Genomic DNA, 22765 nt, shown 5'->3' on the forward strand with positions numbered 1-22765 from the left:
CGGGGGAGTGGGTAAGCGTCCAGCAGGGTGTAGCGATTTATTGTCTGGCTGTAGTCGATGACCAGGCGCTGCTTCTCGCCGGTCTTAATGACCACAACCTGGGCTCGCCAGGGGCTGGTGCTGCCCTCAATAATCCCTTCCTTCAGGAGCCGCTCCACTTCGGTTTTAATGAAAACCCTGTCCCCGGCACTGTATCGCCTGCTCTTTGTGGCGATGGGCTTACAGTCGGGGGTGAGGTTAGCAAACAGTGGCGGGGGGGACTCTGAGTGTGGAGAGGTTGCACCTGGTGCGCGGTGGGCAATTTGGAAGCTGCTGGCTGCGGACTGTGAGTGGGGGGAGGGGTCCACCGTACGCCATCGTAACACTTTTAAGGTGGCACTGAAAATCTAACCCCAGTAGAACAGCAGCGCAGAGGTCGGGCAGGACCAGAAGTTTAAAATTATCGTACACAGTCCCGTCTACTACGAGTGTCACCACACAGTAGCCGCCAATGTCCACCGACTGGGACTCGGAGGCCATAGAAATCCGCTGGTGTGCAGGCAGGACTGGGAGAGAGCAGCGCCACACCGTGTCGGGGTGGATGAAGCTCTCCGTGCTCCCAGAGTCAAAAAGGCAGATTGTTTCGTGACCATTTACCTTAATGTCCATTGTGGAACTGGCCAGCTGGTGCGGTCTCGCTTGGTCCAGTGTAACAGAGGCCAGCGTAGGGGTCGGTGTGTCGCTGCGGGTATCAGATGAGGCGGTGTTGGGGGCCTGTTGTGTCCCGGCTGTCGTCCAAGATGGCGGCGTCCATGATCCCCATGTGGCTGGAGGCGTCCAAAATGGCTGCTGTTCCGGTGGTTCGCACATGGCTGGGGAGGCCCAAGATGGCGGCCCGCATGGCCCACACGCGGCGCTGCTGGGGTTCGGGGTGGCTTTGGCTCTGCAGACGCTGGCGTAGTGTCCCTTCTTCCCGCAGCCCGAGCAGATCGCATTTTTCGCCGGGCAGCGCGCTCTGGGGTGTTTGGCCTGGCCACAGAAGTAACATTTCTGGCCTTGGGGCACTGCTGTCTGGCCTTGGGACACTGCTGCGGTAGTTGGGCCGTTGCTGGGATGTGGCTGGGGTGGCACGGCGCTATGGGACGGTCCTACCGTGTCCCAGGCTGTCGTTCCCCGCGGCATCTACGGTGCAGAGGAGTAGGCATCCATGCCCCGGTAGGCTGCGTCTAATGATAGTGCGAGTTCAGAGGCCTTGTTGAGATCGAGGTCACTCTGCTCCAGCAGTCGCTGTCGGGTGTAATTGGACCTGTGGCCCGCTACAAAAGCGTCCCGGATAAGTTCCTCTGTGTACACGGCGGCCTTTACATCCTTACAACCACAGGCCCGGCCAAGCACAGACAGTGCCTGAAGGTATTCCTCGGTCGATTCCCCAGGTTGTTGTTTACGACTCCCCAGGAGGTGCCTAGCGTACACCTCGTTCACTGGGCGCGTGTACTGGTCCTTGAGGAGCTTGATAGCATCCGCATATGAGGTCGCGTCCTGGATGACCGAGTACACTCTGGAGGTCAGGACATCCAGTTTGTCCTCGTCCGATTTGACTGCAGCGGAGGCGGTCAGCAATTTTTCGAAACACCTAAGCCAGTGAGTAAACTTGGTGGATGAGTCCGCCTCCCGATGATCTAAGTCCAGGCATGCTGGTGTGAGGATCTTCTCCATTATAAAAATCTTGTTAATAAAATTGATGCGCTATCAATAACTCAAAAGACTGAGATTAAGCGAGTAATTAACAGGCTTTTATTAACAAGAGAATGAAGGTGTGCCTCGAGTGGTCGACCGGTCCAGAATACAAAGGGGCTGTGGAGCAGTCACCTTTATACCTGGATTCGTGGGAGGAGTCAGCCGAGGCATGTACAGGCATGTACACAGTGGAATACAAACAGTGGTTTACCACAGCCTGTGACTGGGAGTGGGTATCGCCTTTCAAAAATTAACCCTGAAATGACGACGCCATCTTCACCGGCGACGGGGCCAGCAAGGTCGTATGCGGGCGTGGCGGCCACGGCTAATCCCACTGCTTCTGCTGCCCCGTCGCCATTCCGTCTCCTGACAAAAAGCTCAGGTGAGGGCCTACACTCACCCCGATATGTCTGTCGAGGCCTGCGTGAAAGCCATGGCTGGGGTTGTCGGCCCCTCGGCCATCGTAGCGGCCTCGAAGATATATGGCAAGGCTGTGTTGTTCCTGCGGTCAGAGCGGGCGGTGGCCCTGGCGGTATCAAGGGGGCTCACCGTGGGTGGGACTTTCCTGCTGGTGGACCCTCTTGCGGCCACCGCGCAGAGGATCGTCCTCTCCAACATCCCGCCCTTTGTTTCGGGTGAGCCCCTCCTCCCCCACCTACGTCAACTGGGGGAGGTGAGGTCGGGGATCACACCGATCCCGCTCGGCTGCAGGGAGGCCAGCCTCTGGCACATCTTCTCCTTCTGGTGCCAGCTCTTCCTTCAGCTGGCGCGGGAGGAGGAAACCGAAGGCGTGTTTATCGTCTGCCATGAGGGGACCGCCTACCGCGTCTATTGGACGTTGGACGAGGTGCGGTGCCACGCTTGTAAGGGGGTGGGGCACATAAGGAGGAACTGCCCCGCCTCCAAGGCCGCCGGAAGATCTGAGGCGGCCGAGGCTGGCACCGCTGCCGCTCCTCCCTCTGATACTGGCCGCGCGTCCACGGATCTCAATGCACGGGCGGCGCCGGGGGCCAACACCATCACGGCCTCCGACGGGGGGGAGGGAGAGCGTCCAGCCGGGAGAAAGTCACGGAAAAAGACGCAACACCTTAAGGCGGATCCCCTCGTGGAGCGAGACAGTGACAAGCTTCAGGAGCTCACCTCCACGTACCTGGCAGAAATAGCCACAGAATTCGAAAGGGTGGGGCCTCGTGCCCGGGGCCGTGATCACAACTGCTGAGGTGGAACAACCAGGACCTGCGGCCGGCCTCGGGCCCGAGGAACCCAAAGAAAACCCTGTTCAGCACGGGGCGGCAGAGGGGGAGGCCTCGGAAGACATGGGGGTCTCCCAGCCTCCAGTTCCCTTCGGGGGGGAAAGGAGGCATGTGTCTGAGGGGGAGGAGGAAGAGGAGAAGGACCAGGAGGAGCGAGGTCCCTCCTCGCAAGTGAAGTCATCGCTTGCCGCGGATGTTGCACCCCCTCCCACCGTCACCGCCAGTAACATTCGGCAGGAACCGCCTGTTCCCCGGGAGGGCACGACAGTAGAGTCTTTCCTGGCTGTGCCTCCCGGGGTTGGGGATGAGACCCTGCTCGTGGCGGAGGGGTGGAGCCGTGGAACTACCTGCGGAACTCATAAATCCGGAATCGACAACTCCTGCCATGTCGAGCACCCTGGAGACTGGGGCGGGCGAGGCCATCGAGACTGAGCCCGCCGGGGACATTCAGGCCATCCCCCGGGATCTGCTTGACTTGGTCCAGGACCTCGGAAAAAGTCCCAGCCCGCTGGGTCGGTGGTTGATAGCGGTGAGGGGGAGGACCCCCTGACCCCGTCTCTGACGCTGGCACCGGGGGAGCTGGGAATAATGTACTCCCCGGTTTCCCCGTACACCCCGGTGCCTGGGGTGGAGGGGGGGACCCCGGGCCGCTGCCTTCTCCCGACCCGGAGCAGCCCGGTGGGGACACTTCTGCCCCGATCTTGGGGGTGAGGTCGGGGCACAGGCGGGAGTGGCCAATGGCGACCCCCCGGAGGAGGGCGGGGACCCGGCGGGGGATACTGAGGATGAGTTAGAGTCCGTCGCCAGTGAGGCGGCGGATAGCCTCGCGCCCCTCGCCAGGTCCTCCCTCATCCCCATTGAGGAACTCCGGGACTTTGTGGCCACATGCCAGGGTCGCCGTAGCCAGGTTCGGCAGGCCCTCGAAAGATGGTCGGATCTGATGCTGCTCGTTGGCTCCGCCGGTGCCGCACTGTAAACCTTGGGCACGGACAGGGGCGTGAGCCCGGTCGAGCAGTGTAGGGTCCAAAAGTTCTTCACCGGGCTGCTGAGGGAGTGGCGATCGACTGGCGGCTGCTCTCCCTCCTCCCGTTAGGTTAAGTAGAGGTTACACTATGCTCTTGTCATCATGAAGATAACCATATCCAGCCTCAACATCAACGGCAGCAGAGATGCGCGCCGTAGATTTAATAACTTCTCGGTCCTCTGGCACAGGAGGTATGCAGTGTGCATCCTGCAAGAAACCCACGCCGTTCCGGAGGACGAGGCCATGTAGCTCCTGGAGTGGCAAGGAGGGGTCAGCATGAGTCACCTCTCTAACTATTCCAGCAAGGTGGCTATCTTGCTGGCCCCGCATTTTCAGCCGGAGATCTTGGGGGCCCATTACAGGGCTCTGTTCTCTCCGGATCCGTCCAGCGAGGATGCGCGCAGAGCTTTATGGGAGGACCTGCCGAAGGTTGGCCCGGAGGGCACCGAAAAATTGGATGCTCCGCTAAGCTTGGCGGAGCTGACCGGTGCCCTCGGCCAGCTCTCGCGGGGAAAGTCCCCGGGGCTGGACGAGCTGACCGTGGAGTTCCACAGGGCGTTCTGGGACATCCTGGGGGGCGACTACGCGCAGGTCCTGGGGGTAATTCTGGCGACCGGGGAGATGCCCCTCTCATTGTCCTGCTGCCTAAGAGGGGCGATCTCTGCCTTTTAAAAAAACTGGCGCCTGGTCTCCCTCCTCAGCACGGATTATAATATTTTTGCCAGGGCCGTGTCTGCCTGCCTACATGATCCACCCTGACCAGTCCTACACGGTCCTGGGCCGGACTATCCACGATAACATCCATCTGGTCCGGGACCTGGTCCACCATTCCCAGAGGGCTGGTCTGTCAGTTGCCTTCCTTTCCCTGGATCAGGAGAAGGCATTCGACAGGGTGGATCAAGAGTATCTCTTCGGAACTCTGCGCGCATTCGGGTTCGGGACGCATTTCGTCACCCGGATCCGACTTCTGTATGCCGCCGCGGAGTGTCTGATAAAAGTTAACGGGTCTTTGACGGTGCCCCTTCACTTCGGGAGGGGGTTGCATCAGGGATGCCCCATGTCCGGTCAGTTATATGCCGTCTGTGTGGAGCCTTTCCTGCACCTCTTGTGGAAGAGGTTGACGGGACTGGCTCTGCAAGGGCCGGGCGTGGAAGTCGTCCTCTCGGCTTACGCTGATGATGTTCTCCTCATGGTCACGGATCTCGCTGACTTGCGGAGGATGCGAGAATGCCAGCAGATTTACTTGGACGCATCCTCCGCCAGGATCAACTGGGAGAAATGTTCTGGACTCCTGGTGGGCCAGTGGCGGGTGGACTCCCTGCCGGAGGAGTTCAAGCCCTTCGCCTGGAGCACCACGCACCTCCTCTGCTTGGGAGTCTACCTCAGCCCTGCCGAGGACGCCTGGCCGGCGAACTGGCAAGAGCTGGAGGCCAAAGTCACCGCTCGCCTAGGACACTCGACAGGACTGCTCCGAGTGTTGTCCTACAGGGGTCGAGCGCTGGTCATAAACCAGCTGGTGGCCGCCATGTTGTGGTACCAGTTGGTCACTTTGATTCCGCCCCCTGCGTTTGTCGCCAAGATGCAGAAGAAGCTCATCGACTTCTTCTGGGACAAAGGGAAGCACTGGGTCTCGGCCGCGGTTCTGAGTCTCCCGCTTTGGGAGGGCGGTCAGGCGCTGGTGTGCCTTCGCACCCGGGCGGCGACTTTCCGTCTTTGGACCCTGCAGAGATACATGTACATCGAGAATCCTCCTCGATGGTGTGCACTGGCGACGTATTTCTTCCACCAGCTGCACGGCCTCAACTACGACATGCAGCTCCTGTTTGTGGAATTGGGCCATACGCGTGCCTACCTGCGGGAGCTGCCTGTCTTCTATCAGGAACTGCAATGGGTCTGGAACAGCATCGCCTCCAGGCGGAGCTCTCCCTTGTCAGGAGTGGCGGCTCTCCTTCAGGAGCCGCTGCTCAGGAATCTGCACCTCTGTGACCGCTGGATCGGGCAGCTGGTGGAGGGCAGGGCTGTGCCTGGTAAGATGACCAGGGTCGGGGACCTGCTCGATGGCGGAGGAGCGGGCTGGATGGTGCTGGAGGAGCTGGCGCAGCGCCTGTCCTGGGCCAACGTCCGGCTCGCGGCCAAAGCCATCGAGACGCTGAAAGCGGCACTGGGCCCCGACTCCACTAGGTGTATTGAGGAGGCTCAGGCACGTGGGGCGATCCCGTCCGAACTGATTCCTGTTCAGACGGAATTCCTCATCGGCGCGCGGCCCCGAAACCCCTCTCGGGAACCGGCGCCTCACAACTTGAGCCATCTCGGGGAAATGCCCTCCGTGCCTTTTAGTTCTGTGCGGAGGGGTTTCCTGTACGGGCTGCTCCTGCACACTCTCCACTTTGTCATCTTCGCTTGCCGTCCGGACACGCCTTGGCATGCCATTTTGCCATCCGGTGGAGGTCCCCAATGGGGGGCTCTCTACACGGGAGTCCTCCCTTTATCTATTGGGGACTTGGCCTGGAGGGTGTTGCATGGAGCAGTCCCGTGCAATAAGATTTTAAGTAAGTTCACGGACTCCCGGGCCTCTTGCTATTTTTGCGGCCTAGAGGAGTCCGTGTTCCATGTTTATGTGGAATGTGAGAGGTTGCAGCCCCTGTTCCATTATTTGAAGGGGCTGCTCCTCGATTTTTGGCTGCACTTCAGTCCCACGCTCCTGATCTACGGCCACCCGGTGCGGAGGGGAGAGGGAAGGTCGGAGGACCTCCTTGTAGGACTGCTCCTGGGCCTGGCCAAAGTGGCCATAAACAGGTCCAGGCAGCGGGCGGTTGAGGGGGTCGTTCGACCCGATTGCCTGCCTCTCTTCCGCGGCTATGTTTGTGCCCGGGTGGCCCTGGAGATGGAGCACGCAGTGTCCACCGGCATGCTCGAGGCCTTCCGAGACCGGTGGGCGCCGCGGGGACTGGAGTGCATCATCACCCCGACCACTGTGATTTTAATTTAATTTGATAAGTTTTAAAAATTAATCCAGTGTTTTTAAGTTTCTTTACAGTCCATTTGTTTGGCTGGGAGAGCGGGAAGCTCCGGTCGGCGATGCAGAGAGCCCTGCAGATGGAGAAGAATGTCAACCAGAGTCTGCTGGATCTGCACAAACTCTCCACTGGGAGCGCCGACCCTCAACTGTGTGAATTCCTGGAGACCCGCTATCTGGATGAACAAGTGAAGATGATCAAGAAGCTTGGAGATCACATCATTAACTTGAAGAGACTGGGACCCCTGCCTTGTAGGCATGAGGACTTGTGACTTTGTACAAAGAGCTGAGACTTGAGCTCTGTGAATGTCATTTAATGAAAAATGTTTAAAAAAATGGGGAAAAAAGTGAAAAAGAAAAAAAAAAAGGATTAAAAAAAAAACCCCGGGGAGACGCGGGCTTCACACACCCCGAGTGCGGCCCCAGGCCCGATTATAAGAGCAGTGAACATTATCCACGTCCACCCGCGGGTTCCCGTTTCACTCCGGCCCGAATCTCAACAAAGCGCCAAACTCCGGGACAGACAAGAAGTGAGTCAGGGAGCGTCTGTAAATGGAGGAGAAATGGAGACTGGCCAGGGAGCATCTGTAAATGAAGGAGAAAGGGAGACTGGTCAGGGAGTGTCTGTAAATGGAGGAGAAATGGAGACTGGTCAGGAAGAAATCATTCAGCATTTTTGGGGGTTGGTTTGTGTGAACAAATATATCAGCGATTTTAATGAGACTCTGCCCCAGCTCCTGTAAATACTGGCTGTAAAGGGGCCGGACTCTCAGGAGGCTCCACACCGCTGGCTGCTCGTGTGTCAGTGATCTCCCATCAGATTAATGTGCTTCTACTGCGTGTGTGCTTAATAAAGTGCCCGAAGCCCTCACTGTAACACTCTCACATATCCCACCTGCAGTGTAATGTCCGTGCTGTGTGCTTCCTGTCCAATATCCCCCTGATCCCTGGCTCTCCTGTTGCACCAACTTGGTATAATGGGACAAGAAATGCAAGCTCAAGAGTTTCCCAAATCAGGGACGGAATGAAAGGTTGGAATGTTAATCTTACACAATGTGTGAGATGCTGAGCACCCGCCCAACATTTCACCGCCACACCTTCTTTCAAATAGTGTCATCAATCTCTCCTCCTCTGAAACCTTTGATTCGGGCCGGGGGTCCGGTCCCCAGAGGGACTGCACATTCGGTCTGATTCCCAGAGAGTTGATACGTAGATGAGGCACACAGGTCACACACTGGACAGCAACTGATGAGTGCAGAACTGAACCCAGCCAGAGTCAGCACCTTCAGGGGAGGGGAGACAGAGGGAACCAGTGAGTGTAGAACTGAACCCAGCCAGAGTCAGCACCTTCAGGGGAGGAGAGGGAGAGGAACCAGTGAGTGTAGAACTGAACCCAGCCAGAGTCAGCACCTTCAGGGGAGGGGAACCAGTGAGTGTAGAACTGAACCCAGCCAGAGAAGGCACCTTCAGGGGAGGAGAGAGAGGGGAACCAGTGAGTGTAGAACTGAACCCAGCCAGAGTCAGCACCTTCAGGGGAGGGGAACCAGTGAGTGTAGAACTGAACCCAGCCAGAGTCAGCACCTTCAGGGGAGGAGAGAGAGGGGAACCAGTGAGTGTAGAACTGAACCCAGCCAGAGTCAGCACCTTCAGGGGAGGAGAGGGAGGGGAACCAGTGAGTGTAGAACTGAACCCAGCCAGAGTCAGCACCTTCAGGGGAGGGGAACCAGTGAGTGTAGAACTGAACCCAGCCAGAGTCAGCACCTTCAGGGGAGGAGAGAGAGGGGAACCAGTGAGTGTAGAACTGAACCCAGCCAGAGTCAGCACCTTCAGGGGAGGAGAGGGAGGGGAACCAGTGAGTGTAGAACTGAACACAGCCAGAGTCAGCACCTTCAGGGGAGGAGAGGGAGGGGAACCAGTGAGTGCAGAACTGAACCAAGCCGGTGTCAGCACCTTCAGGGGAGGAGAGGGAGGGGAACCAGTGAGTGTAGAACTGAACCCAGCCAGAGTCAGCACCTTAGGGGAGGAGAGGGAGGGGAACCAGTGAGTGTAGAACTGAACCCAGCAGAGACAGCACCTTCAGGGGAGGAGAGGGAGGGGAACCAGTGAGTGTAGAACTGAACCCAGCCAGAGTCAGCAGCTTCAGAGGAGGAGAGGGAGGAGAACCAGTGAGTGTGGAACTGAACCCAGCCAGAGTCAACACCTTCAGGGGAGGAGAGGGAGGGGAACCAGTGAATGTGGAACTGAACCCAGCCAGAGTCAGCAACTTCAGCAGAGGAGAGGGAGAGGAACAGTGAGTGGGGAACTTAACCCAGCCAGAGTCAGCACCTTCAGAGGAGGAGAGGGAGGAGAACCAGTGAGTGTGGAACTGAACCCAGCCAGAGTCAACACCTTCAGGGGAGGAGAGGGAGTGGAACCAGTGAGTGTGGAACTGAACCCAGCCATAGTCAGCACCTTAGGGGAGCAGAGGGAGGGGAACCTGTGAGTGTAGAACTGAACCCAGTGGAGACAGCACCTTCAGGGGAGGAGAGGGAGGGGAACCAGTGAATGTGGAACTGAACCCAGCCAGAGTCAGCAACTTCAGCAGAGGAGAGAGAGAGGAACCAGTGAGTGGGGAACTTAACCCAGCCAGAGTCAGCACCTTCAGAGGAGGAGAGGGAGGAGAACCAGTGAGTGTGGAACTGAACCCAGCCAGAGTCAACACCTTCAGGGGAGGAGAGGGAGTGGAACCAGTGAGTGTGGAACTGAACCCAGCCATAGTCAGCACCTTAGGGGAGCAGAGGGAGGGGAACCTGTGAGTGTAGAACTGAACCCAGTGGAGACAGCACCTTCAGGGGAGGAGAGGGAGGGGAACCAGTGAGTGTGGAACTGAAGCCATCCAGAGTCAGCAACTTCAGGGCAGGAGAGGGAGGGGAACCCGTGAGTGTAGAACTGAACCCATTCAGAGTCAGCACCTTAGGGGAGGAGAGGGAGGGGAACCAGTGAGTGTAGAACTGAAGCCAGCCAGAGTCAGCAACTTCAGGGCAGGAGAGGGAGGGGAACCCGTGAGTGTAGAACTGAACCCATTCAGAGTCAGCACCTTAGGGGAGGAGAGGGAGGGGAACCAGTGAGTGTAGAACTGAACCCAGCAGAGACAGCACCTTCAGGGGAGGAGAGGGAGGGGAACCAGTGAGTGTGGAACTGAACCCAGCCATAGTCAGCACCTTAGGGGAGGAGAGGGAGGGGAACCAGTGAGTGTAGAACTGAAGCCAGCCAGAGTCAGCAACTTCAGGGCAGGAGAGGGAGGGGAACCCGTGAGTGTAGAACTGAACCCATTCAGAGTCAGCACCTTAGGGGAGGAGAGGGAGGGGAACCAGTGAGTGTAGAACTGAACCCAGCAGAGACAGCACCTTCAGGGGAGGAGAGGGAGGGGAACCTGTGAGTGTAGAACTGAACCCAGTGGAGACAGCAACTTCAGCGGAGGAGAGGGAGAGGAACCAGTGAGTGTAGAACTGAACCCAGCCAGAGTCAGCACCTTCAGGGGAGGAGAGGGAGGGGAACCAGTGAGTGCAGAACTGAACCCAGCCAGAGTCAGCACCTTCAGGGGAGGAGAGGGAGGGGAACCAGTGAGTGTAGAACTGAACCCAGCCAGAGTCAGCACCTTCAGGGGAGGAGAGGGAGGGGAACCAGTGAGTGTAGAACTGAACCCAGCCAGAGTCAGCACCTTCAGGGGAGGAGAGGGAGGGGAACCAGTGAGTGTAGAACTGAACCCATTCAGAGTCAGCAGCTTAAGGGGAGGAGAGGGAGGGGAACCAGTGAGTGTAGAACTGAACCCAGCCAGAGACAGCACCTTCAGCCGAGGAGAGGAAGGGGAACCAGTGAGTGTAGAACTGAACCCCGCCAGAGTCAGAACCTTCAGGGGAGGAGAGGGAGGGGAACCAGTGAGTGCAGAACTGAACCCAGCCAGAGTCAGCACCTTCAGGGGAGGAGAGGGAGGGGAACCAGTGAGTGCAGAACTGAACCCAGCCAGAGTCAGCACCTTCAGGGGAGGAGAGGGAGGGGAACCAGTGAGTGTAGAACTGAACCCAGCCAGAGTCAGCACCTTCAGGGGAGGAGAGGGAGGGGAACCAGTGAGATTAGAACTGAACCCAGCCAGAGTCAGCACCTTCAGGGGAGGAGAGGGAGGGGAACCAGTGAGTGTAGAACTGAACCCAGCCAGAGTCAGCACCTTCAGGGGAGGAGAGGGAGGGGAACCAGTGAGTGTAGAACTGAACCCAGCCAGAGTCAACTCTTTCAGGGGAGGAGAGGGAGGGGAACCAGTGAGTGTAGAACTGAACACGGCCAGAGTCAACTCCTTCAGGGGAGGAGAGGGAGGGGAACCAGTGAGTGTAGAACTGTACCCTGCCAGAGTCAGCACCTTCAGGGGAGGGGAACCAGTGAGTGTAGAACTGAACCCAGGCAGAGTCAGCACCTTCAGGGGAGGAGAGGGAGGGGAACCAGTAAATGTAGAACTGAACCCAGCCAGAATAAGCCCCTTCAGGGGAGGAGAGGGAGGGGAACCAGTGAGTGGGGAACAGAACCCAGCCAGAGTCAGCACCTTCAGGAGGGGAGTGCGAGGGGAACCAGTGAGTGGGGAACAGAACCCAGCCAGAGTCAGCACCTTCAGGAGAGGAGCGCGAGGGGAACCAGTGAGTGGGGAACTGAACCCAGCCAGAGTCAGCCCCTTCAGGGGAGGAGAGGGAGGCGAACCAGTGAGTGGGGATCAGAACCCAGCCAGAGTCAGCACCTTCAGGGGAGGAGCGCGAGGGGAACCAGTGAGTGGGGAACTGAACCCAGCCAGAGTCAGCACCTTCAGGGGAGGAGAGGGAGGGGAACCAGTGAGTGTAGAACTGAACCCAGCCAGAGTCAGCACCTTCAGGGGAGGGAGAAAATTCGACTGACAGGAAAAATGTTGGAGGTGGTGCAGTGGGTTTGGATTTCCATGCAGGAAGGAGGGAGATTCTGTGGGATGGGGATTTACAGCTTTGGGGAAGAAGAGAGGAAAGAATGTTCCACAGCAACTAGAATTGCCTGTCCTGAATTTCGACCCTGTATTTACAGTGATTACTTGTGTAACTTCCCTTTACAGGATATTAGAAGGGGAGAATTTGCAGGCGGGAAACTTAAACCAAACATCACGTCAAGACCTGACAGTCACGCAATTCATCAGGACCTAATTATAATTGGCCTTTGAATGTGGAAAGAGAAATGTTTGTCTCAATCTTTACACAACCTGAAAAACTTCGCACCATTCACAGCGGGGAGAAACCGTACACGTGTTCAGTGTGTGGACGAGGCATCAACCGATCGTCCAACCTGGAGAAACACAAGGACACCCGCACCTTGGAGATGCTGTGGAAACGTGGGGACTATGGGAAGGGATTCAATTACCCGTCTGAGCTGGAAATGCATCGTTGCACTCACACTGGGGAGAGACTGTTCACCTGCTCCGTGTGTGGGAAGGGATTCGCTCAGTCATCCTACCTGCTGACACACCAGCGAGTTCACACTGGAGCGAGACCATTCACGTGCATTGAATGTGGGAAGGGATTCAGTCAGTCATCCCACCTTCTGAGGCACCATCATGTTCACACAGAGGAGAGGATTTTTAAATGTTCTGACTGTGATAAGAAGTATAAAAGCAAAAATGATCTGCAGAACCATCAACGTACTCACACTGGGGAGAGACCGTTCATCTGCTCCGTGTGTGGAAAGAAATTCACTCAGTCATCCACCCTGCTCACACACCAGCGAGTTCACACTGGGCAGAGGCCGTTCACCTGCTCCATGTGTGGGAAGGGATTCACTTCACCATCCAACCTGCTGACACACCAGCGAGTTCACATTGGAGAGGTCATTCACCTGCTCTGACTGTGGGAAGGGATTCACGTCATCATCCAACCTGTTTAATCACCAGCGAGTTCACTCTGGGGTGAGGCCGTTCACCTGCTCCGTGTGTGGGAAGGGATTCACTCAGTCATCCAACCTGCTGAGACACCAGCGAGTTCACCAGTGATTGCAGGGTTTCAATTCTGCTGTTATTGCTGCTGTTAACCATATCCGGGACTGAATCATTTTCACCCTGACAGCTGGGGTTTGTTTCTGCTTATGTTAATAAACCTTATAACTGGAGATTAATATTCTGTATAAATATTTAATAAATCATCTTTGTTTCAAACACAGTGTGTCGACTGCTTTGCGGAACACCTCCGTTCAGTCCGTAAGGGTGACCCCGAGCTTCCGGTCGCCTGTCATTTTAATTCACCGCCCCATTCCCACTTGGACCTCACCGTCCTCGACCTCTTGCATTGTTCCACGGAAGCTCACCGTAAACTCGAGGAACAGCAACTCCTCTTCCGATTAGGCACTTTACAGCCTTCCGGACTCAATATTGAGTTCAACAATTTCAGATCATAACCTCGACCCCTATTACATTTTACTGATATTTTTTATCCACACCTTTGTATTGGTCCTTCCCCCCCCCTTTCTTTTTTTTTCTCTCCCACATGGCAGCTCTCTCCCATTCTTTCAGCGCATTTCACACCTAATCTAGAGCCGTCTTTTGTCTCCACTCGTCCTATCACCATCTCGTCTTGTTTTGAATACCTCTTAATGTCTCTTCTCTTTTGTTCTCTCCCAGCCTGGCCTTTTAATCTATTTCATTTCCTGTGCTTCTTTAGCCTTGACAAAGAGTTTACCCGAAACGTTGACTCTATTTTCTCTCCACGGATGTTGCCTGGCCTGCTGAGTTTTTCCAGCATTTTCTGTTGTTATTTCGGATTTCCAGCATCTGCAGTATTTTGCTATCGTACAGTGTGTCGAATATTTGATTTCTGCATGGTAAGAGGAGTGTAATTGATGTTCTGATACCAAGTGTTCCATTTTTGGGCCTTTTCTTACTCTGGATTATTTCAGTTCTCATCTAGTTTGCCTTCTACCATTTGTGTACATGGCTTGTGGGTGTCATAGACTGAACTGTAGTGTCTCACTTTATACTCATCTGAAATTCCTTTGAATCACCCCTTTATAGAAATATCTTGCATAAGAGTTGAAATCTGTTATTTGCTGTATTAATTATCACTTTTTTGGCTCCGAATTAGTAAAACTCCTCCTCACGTATTGCATGTGATAGTCTTTGAAAGGTTCTGATCTTTGTAATAGTAATTTCTGAGCTGGATGGTCTCGTTGATTTAATCTCTTGTTACGAACATACCTTGCACTATTTCTTTCATCGAGATAATTGTTTCAACTACTTCCTTTATCAGGTCTTTAGCTCCTCCATTGATCTCTGTCAATAATCCTTGGTTAGGGGCTGGGGTTAGGGTGTAGGTTTAGGGGTTAGTGGTTGTGGATGTGGTTATTGGATAGGATTGGGGTGAGTCGATAGGATATTAGGCTTACGAGATAGTGATTAAGGTTAGAAACCACTATGGACAACGCCTGTGTCACTGGACGTGTCCTTTTTTCATTCATTTTTTTAACCTCATGCAGACGAGTCACAAAACAGCCTCGTGAATTGTTCATTCAAGGAATCTTCTTTCTGGCCTGAGCCCGATTTCCTCCCTTTCACATCTCGACGTTTTCCACAAAAAATGATATAAGGGACATTAGACTTTTGGATTTCAGGCCAGGAACAGGTGGATCCAGGTGTTGCACTGGTTACACCCAATCATCGGCCTGCCTGAAAAGGGTTTCTGACAATAACCTGTCACCAGGCCCCACCAGTCGCCATCTGATTCCACCATCACATCTTCATCCATTACCCGCCTTTCACCCTCACTAGAGCTGGTTTCACCACCATGAACATTCCCCATACTGAGGCTCTTTGATTCCCATTTATAGTCTCAGTGTAAGTGGTCCCTGGATTTGGTGTCACAGTGTAAACGGTCCCTGGATTTGGTGTCTCAGTGTAAGTGGTCCCTGGATTTGGTGTCTCATTGTAAGTGGTCCCTGGATTTGGTGTCTCAGTGTAAGTGGTCCCTGGATTTGGTGTCTCAGTGTAAGTGGTCCCTGGATTTGGTGTCTCAGTGTAAGTGGTCCCTGGATTTGGTGTCTCAGTGTAAGTGGTCCCTGGATTTGGTGTCTCAGTGTAAGTGGTCCCTGGATTTGGTGTCTCGGTGTAAGTGGTCCCTGGATTTGGTGTCTCAGTGTAAGTGGTCCCTGGATTTGGTGTCTCAGTGTAAGTGGTCCCTGGATTTGGTGTCTCAGTGTAAGTGGTCCCTGGATTTGGTGTCACACTGTAAGTAGTCCCTGGATTTGGTCTCAAAGTTTAAGTCGTCACTGGATTTGGTGTCACAGACAACAACAACAACAACCTGCATTTATATAGTGCCTTTAATGTAGTAAAACATCCCATGTTGCTTCACAGGAATGTTTTCAAACAAAATTTGACAGTGAGTCATATAAGGAGATATTCGGGCAGGTAACCACAATCTTGGCCAAAGAGGTAGGTTTTAAGGAGCATCTTAGAGGAGGAAAGAGAGGCAGAGAGGTTTAGGGAGGGAATTCCAGAGCTTGACAACATAGGACAGGAGTGGACCATTTAACCCCTCGAGCCTGTTCCACCATTCAATGAGATCATGGCTGATCTGCGACCTAGCTCCATATACCTGCCATTGCCCCATATCCCTTAATACCCTTGGTTAACAAAAATCTATCAATCATAGATTTAAAATTAACCATTGATCTAGCATCAACTGCTGTTTGTGGAAGAGGGTTCCAAACTTCTACCACCTTTTGTGTGTAGAAGTATTTCCTAACTTCACTCCTGAAAGGTCTGGCTCTAATTTTTACACTCTGCCCCCTAGTCCTAGACTCCCCAGCCAGCAGAAATAGATTCTCTCTATCAGTTCCCCTTAATATCTTGAAAACTTCAATCAAATCACCTCTTAACCTTTTAAATTCCAGGAAATACAACCCTAATTTGTTTAATCTCTCCTTGTAATTTAACCCCTGGAATCCAGGTATCATTCTGGTAAACCTACGCTGCACTCCTCCCAAGGCCAACATATCCTTCCCAAGGTGTGGTGCCCAGAACTGCTCTCAGTACTCCAGGTGTGGTCTAACCAGGGCTTTGTATAGCTGTAGTGTAACTTCTACCCACTTGTATTCTAGTCCTCGAGATATAAAGGCCAGCATTCCATTAGCCTTTTTGATTATTTCCTGTACCTGTTCATGACATTTTAATGATCTATGTACCTGGATCCCCAAGTCTCGTTGGACCTCCACTGTTTTTAGCTTTTCACCATTTAGAAAGTACTCTGCTCTATCCTTTTTAGGTCCAAAGTGGATGACCTCACATTTGTCTACATTGAAATCCATTTGCCGCAGTTTTGCCCATTCGCTTAATCTATTAATATCTCTCTAATTTTATGCTTCCATCTACACTGCCTACAATGCTACCTATCTTTGTGTCAATGGCAACTTGCATATGTGACTTTCTATCCCATCACCTAAGTCATTAATAAATACGGTGAATAGTTGAGGCCCCAACACAGACCCTTGCTGGACAGTGTTAGTCACATCCTGCCAATTAGAGTCCCTGCCCATTATCCCCACTCTCTGTCTCCTGCTACTCAGCCAATCTCCTAACCAGGTCAATAATTTGCCTTCAATTCCATGGGCTTCAACTTTAGCTACCAGACTCTTATAAGGGACTTTATTAAATGCCTTCTGGAAGTCCATATAAATAACATCCATAGACATTCCCCTGTCTACTTCAGTCACCTCTTCAAAATATTCAATCAGGTTCAGCAGGCATGACCAACCTTTCACAAATCCATGCTGGCTCTCTCTAATCTGCTGAAAATTTTCAAGGTGTTCAGTCACCCTGTCCTTAATTATAGACTCTAGTAATTTCCTGACAACAGATGTTAGGCTAACTGGTCTCTAATTCCCTGGTTTCCCTCTCTCACCTTTCTCAAATAGCGGAGTGACATGCGCAATTTTGCAATCTGACGAAATGGTTACCTAATCGAGAGAACTTTGGAAGATTATAGTTTGGGCATCTGCAATGTTCTCACCTACTTCCTTTAAAACCTTGGCTTGGAAACCATCTGGTCCTGGGGATTTGTTTCTCTTTAGTGCCATTATTTTCTTCATTACTGTTATGTTGGTGAGTCCCCGTCCCTGATTCAATATTAGTTTCCTTAGGATGCCCGACGTGCAATCCTCTTCCACTCTGTTAATACTGACGCAAAATAATTATTCAACATGTCCGCCTTTTTATTATCATTTACAATATCACCATTATCAGTTTTCAAGGGGCCCACATTGCTCCTGACCACCTTTTTCCTCATATAATTGTAATAAAAATTGTGTTGATTTTGATAATCCTTACAAGTTACTTTTCATACTCCCTTTTTGTAGCTCTTACTCTCTGTTTGTCACCCTTTGTTGTTCTTTGTATTTCTCCCATTCACCAGGATTTGTGCTATTTATTGCATTTCTGTGTATTTTTTCTTTTAGTTTGATGTTGTCCCTTCTCTCTTTAGTCATCCATGGCTGTTTTTTTTTTGCAAGTAGAGCTCTTGCCCCTCAGGGGAATAAGCTGCTTCTGTATCACCTTAAATTCTTTTTGGAACACCTCCCACTGATCTTCTGTCATTTTACCCATTAACAGATTTGCCCAGTTTACTGTGGACAGTCTCTGTCTCATCCTGTTGAAGTTGCCCTGAACTAACACTAGAATCTTACTAGCTGTTTCGCATTTCTCCCTTTCAAACATAATGTGGCACTCGATCATGTTATGATCGCTGTTAGATAAATGTTCACACACCGTGAGGCTGTTGACTAAATCTGGCTCATTACTAAATCTAATATGGCCTGCCCCCTTGTTGGTTCTAGAACATATTGTTGCAGAACATCATCGTGAACACACGCGAGAAATTCGCCCGAGAACATGATAGAGACCAAAGTGCCGTTTGCCCCTCTCAGTGTGGCCCCGAAGGACTGTGTCCAGGCTGAAGTTCTGTTCCTGCTGTACGATCCTCCCCCAGATTGTCCTTTCTGAGCTCCAGCCAGGTGATGCTAAACACTCAGGTGGGAAAGACAAAAATCTACAACAATGTGTTTAAAACAAAGCTGATTTATTTTACACATATCCAGAATATTAAACTTCAGCCCAGTTATAATGGTTATTAACATCAGCAGAAACAAACCCCAACTATCAGAATGAACATGGTTCAATCCTGGATGTGATTAACAGCAGCAATAACATCAGAATCCAACCCCTGCAGTCACTTGTGAACTCACTGGTGTGCCAGCAGGTTGGATGACTGAGTGAATCCCTTCCCACACGTGGAGCAGGTGAATGGCCTCTCCCCAGTGTGAACTCGCTGGTGTGCCAGCAGGTTGGATGACTGAGTGAATCCCTTCCCACACGTGGAGCAGGTGAATGTCCTCTCCCCAGTGTGAACTCGCTGGTGTGCCAGCAGGTTGGATGACTGAGTGAATCCCTTCCCACCCAAGGTTTAGGTGAATGGCCGCTCCCCAATGTGAACTCGCTGGTGTGCCAGCAGGTTGGATGACTGAGTGAATCCCTTCCCACACATGGAGCAGGTGAACGGCCTCTCCCCAGTGTGACTGCTTCGATGAGCTTCCAGCTGGTATGGGTAATTGAATCCCTTCTCACAGTCCCCACCTTTCCACGGTTTCACCGTGGTGCGGGTGTCCTTGTGTCTCTCCAGGTTGGATGATCGGTTGAAGCCTCGTTCACACACAACACATGTACGGTTTTTCCCCGCTGTGAATGGTGCAATGTTTTTTCAGGCTGTGAAACTGGTTAAAACATTTCTCATTCTATGTTGAAAGGCCAGTGTTATTCAGGTCCTGTGAACCGAGTGACTCTGTCAGACCTTGAAGTGATGTTTGGTTTGAGTTTCCTGTCTGCAAATCCTCCCCTTCCAACAGCCTGTAAAAGGAGTTTATAAAAGTCAGCATTGTAAGTGCAGGATAGAAATTCAGAACAATTTTAGTTTCTGTGGAACATTGTTTATTCTTACTCCTAAAGCTGTAAATCCCAGTCCCACACACTCTCCCTCCTCCCTCTCCTGAAAACAAACCCCATAGTATTTTCCTCCAATCCCAGTTTTTTCACCCACCTGAATCTGTCACAAAATCATGGCTTCAGAAGAGAGATTGAAGAAACTATTTAAAAGAAGGCGTGGTGGTGAAATGTTGGGCGGGTGCTCAGCATCTCACACATTGTGTAAGATTAACATTCCACATGTCTGAACCTTTCATTCCGTCCCTGATTTGGGAAACTCTTGAGCTGGCACTTCTTGTCCCATTATACCGAGTTGGTGTAACAGGAGAGCCAGGGATCAGGGGGATATTGGACAGGAAGTACACAGCCCAGACATTACACTGCAGGTGGGATATGAGAGAGTGTTACACTGAGGGCTTCGGGCACTTTATTAAACACACCCACAGCAGACGCACATTAATCCGATGGGAGATCACTGACACATGAGCAGCCAGCGGTGTGGAGCCTCCTGAGAGTCCGGCCCCTTTCCAGCCAGTATTTACAGGAGCTGGGACACAGAAAAACTCTCATTAAAATCACTGATATATTTGTTCACACAAACCAACCCCTAAAAAATGCTGAATGATTTCTCCCTGACCAGTCTCCATTTCTCCTCCATTTACAGATGCTCCCTGACCAGTCTCCATTTCTCCTCCATTTACAGACACTCCCTGACCAGTCCCCATTTCTCCTGCATTTACAGACGCTCCCTGGCCAGTCACCATTTCTCCTCCATTTACAGACGCTCCCTGACCAGTCACCATTTCTCCTCCATTTACAGACACTCCCTGGCCAGTCACCATTTCTCCTCCATTTACAGACACTCCCTGACCAGTCACCATTTCTCCTCCATTTACAGACGCTCCCTGACCAGTCACCATTTCTCCTCCATTTACAGACACTCCCTGACCAGTTACCATTTCTCCTCCATTTACAGACACTCCCTGACCAGTCATTTCTCCTCCATTTACAGATGCTCCCTGACCAGTCTCCATTTCTCCTCCATTTACACACGCTCCCTGACCAGTCACCATTTCTCCTCCATTTACAGACACTCCCTGACCAGTCACCATTTCCCCTCCATTTACAGATGCTCCCTGACCAGTCACCATTTCTCCTTCATTTACAGACGCTCCCTGACCAGTCACCATTTCTCCTTCATTTACAGACGCTCCCTGACCAGTCACCATTTCTCCTCCATTTACAGACACTCCCTGACCTGTCACCATTTCTCCTTCATTTACAGACGCTCCCTGACCAGTCACCATTTCTCCTTCATTTACAGACGCTCCCTGACCAGTCACCATTTCTCCTCCATTTACAGACGCTCCCTGACCAGTCACCATTTCTCCTTCATTTACAGACGCTCCCTGACCAGTCACCATTTCTCCTTCATTTACAGACGCTCCCTGACCAGTCACCATTTCTCCTCCATTTACAGACACTCCCTGACCAGTCTCCATTTCCCCTCCATTTACAGACGCTCCCTGACCAGTCTCCATTTCTCCTCCATTTACAGACGCTCCCTGACTCACTTCCTGTCTGTCCCGGAGTTTGGCGCTTTGTTGAGATTCGGGCCGGAGTGAAACGGGAACCCGCGGGTGGGGGCGGATAATGTTCACTGCTCTTATAATCGGGCCTGGGGCCGCACTCGGGGTGTGTGAAGCCCGTGTCCCCCCGGGGTTTATTTTTTCATTTTAACATTCAGGTACAACAGTACTTATACAACTCTTCAATTACATAGTAAATCCATTACATTCATTGACTACAATTAAAAGGATAAAGCCTCAAAACAGCTTCATGGTCAACAATATAAATACAATAATAAATTTTTACAGGTAAATCAATAATGTTTACAGTACAAACTGCCACTATTTAATAAACCTAGAAATGAAAGAACCCGTATACGCCAGTCCGACTGGCATCGCTCAATCATTCGGTCATTCATTCTTCCGTTCCTCCGTTCGTTCGCTCAAGCGTAAATTCCATTTTGCATGTCTGCGTGCGTGCGTGTCATTTGTCTACCTGCGTGCATGCGTGCGATCGTTCCTCCGTCCAGGCAGGCCTCACGCTCACCAAGCGGGCCTTCATCCTGGGGAACGAGGGCCCTTCATTCGGTCGAACGTAAGATCCATTGTGTATGCGTGTGTGCGTGCGTATTATTTGTATCCGCATGCGTGCATTCACTTGAGCGTTTGTTCATTCGATCATTCGTACATTAAAGAAGGCTTTGACACGAAATAACACCACAATATACAAAGTCCCATAACCAAATCAGAAATCAATTAAAACTTCAAGTAAACTACTTTTAACCAGAACCCGAAACTTCTTCAAAAACAAGTAAATACCAGTTCTACACCAGTCCTATTGGCACTCTAATAACTCCTCGTTATCTATCTTCTATATATATAAATCGGTTGATCTGTCATTCTGTCTGTCATTCTGTCATTCTGTCTGTCATCGCGTGTGCGTCTGGCGAGCTATGCGCTCGAAAGTTACAGGGCGTACCTACGCGCGCGTTACCTCCAAAGAAAGCTTACGCTTCCGAGACGGTTTTAAGCGTATTTACGTTTCGGCCTGGCTACAATCGCGCCCGCGGTATTCCAAAAACCTTCAACATTCCGCTCATTAGCATCTCATTATCCGCTCATTAGCGACAGAGTGACCTCGAGGTCGACCAATCGTACGGCGGCTTGTTGCCGCGTGCGGCCAGGCCCTCCTACGGTCGAGTGACGGGACGATTGAACAATCCTACGCTTTGGTGACCTGACGGTCGACCAATCGGTGCGTGTGTGGGCGGGCCTTATCGTTCTGAACCGAGGTGAGTCGCCGCCATCTTGATTCCAAACTTTTCCTTTCTTTTTCCCGCTTTCTGCATCTTAAAAAAAAACGTTGCTTTTAAAACACATATTGTTTTAAAAAAAAATGATTTAGAAAGTAATTAACTTATCTAATCTCATTAATTTTCCTACCTTTCCCCGTTTTTCCAGGTAGGCCTAGAAGCCTCGGCGTCTCCTCCACACCCACGCCCGAGCTAGGCACCTCCCGGCCCCACTCGAAGGCTGGAGGGCCGAGCCTCAGCCCAGCGCCGCTAGGGTGCGCGCGCAGCAGGAGCTGAGACGTGGCGTCTCTCTCTGGCTCGGCCGGGGGGCGGGGCTTGCTGAGCATCAAGCGTTACCCTGGCAACCGGACCCGCCGGCCGTCTCGCACAGCCGCAATCGGCGGTCTTCACCTCGGGGGGGCCGCGACTCTCGGGGGGGCCCGCGACCCTCAGGGTGGGGGCCGTGCGCGCAGCAGGAGCTGCTGAGACGCGGCGTCTCTCTCTCTGGCTCGGCCGGGGGGCGGGGCTTGGTCAGCATCACGGTTACCCTGGCAACCGGGCCTTCCGGCCGTCTCGCACAGCTGCAATGTTGAAGCCAGCTGGGGAGGCCGGTGCTCGGAAGGTCGCGCCTCCGGAGTTCGGTGCTTGGTTGGTGGGGGGGGCGAGCCTCGGTGGTGGGTGGGTGGTGGGCGAGCCTCGGGGGTGGGGGTGGGTGAGCCTCGGGGGTGGGGGTGGCAGTCTCGGGGGGCCCAACCTCTGGAGTTCGGGGGGTGGGGATCAGGGGGCTCGGGGGTTTGGGGGGACGTGGATCAGGGGGCTCGTGGACTCTTCCCCCTTCCCCTCCCCTCCCCCCCCCTCTCTCCTCCTCCCTTCTCCCCTCCCTCCCCCTGCCCCT

General features: G+C 52.9%; 1 pseudogene; it reads right to left on the reverse strand.

Moving 5' to 3' along the window:
* The window catches only part of LOC147118468 (uncharacterized), a 234801-nt pseudogene that overhangs the window by 90962 nt on the left and 121074 nt on the right, over positions 1-22765 (reverse strand).

This window comes from Somniosus microcephalus, chromosome 4 (genome assembly GCF_052327205.1).
Source record: "Somniosus microcephalus isolate GS21.2 chromosome 4, FLI_Smic_1.0, whole genome shotgun sequence".
Lineage (NCBI taxonomy): Eukaryota > Metazoa > Chordata > Chondrichthyes > Squaliformes > Somniosidae > Somniosus > Somniosus microcephalus.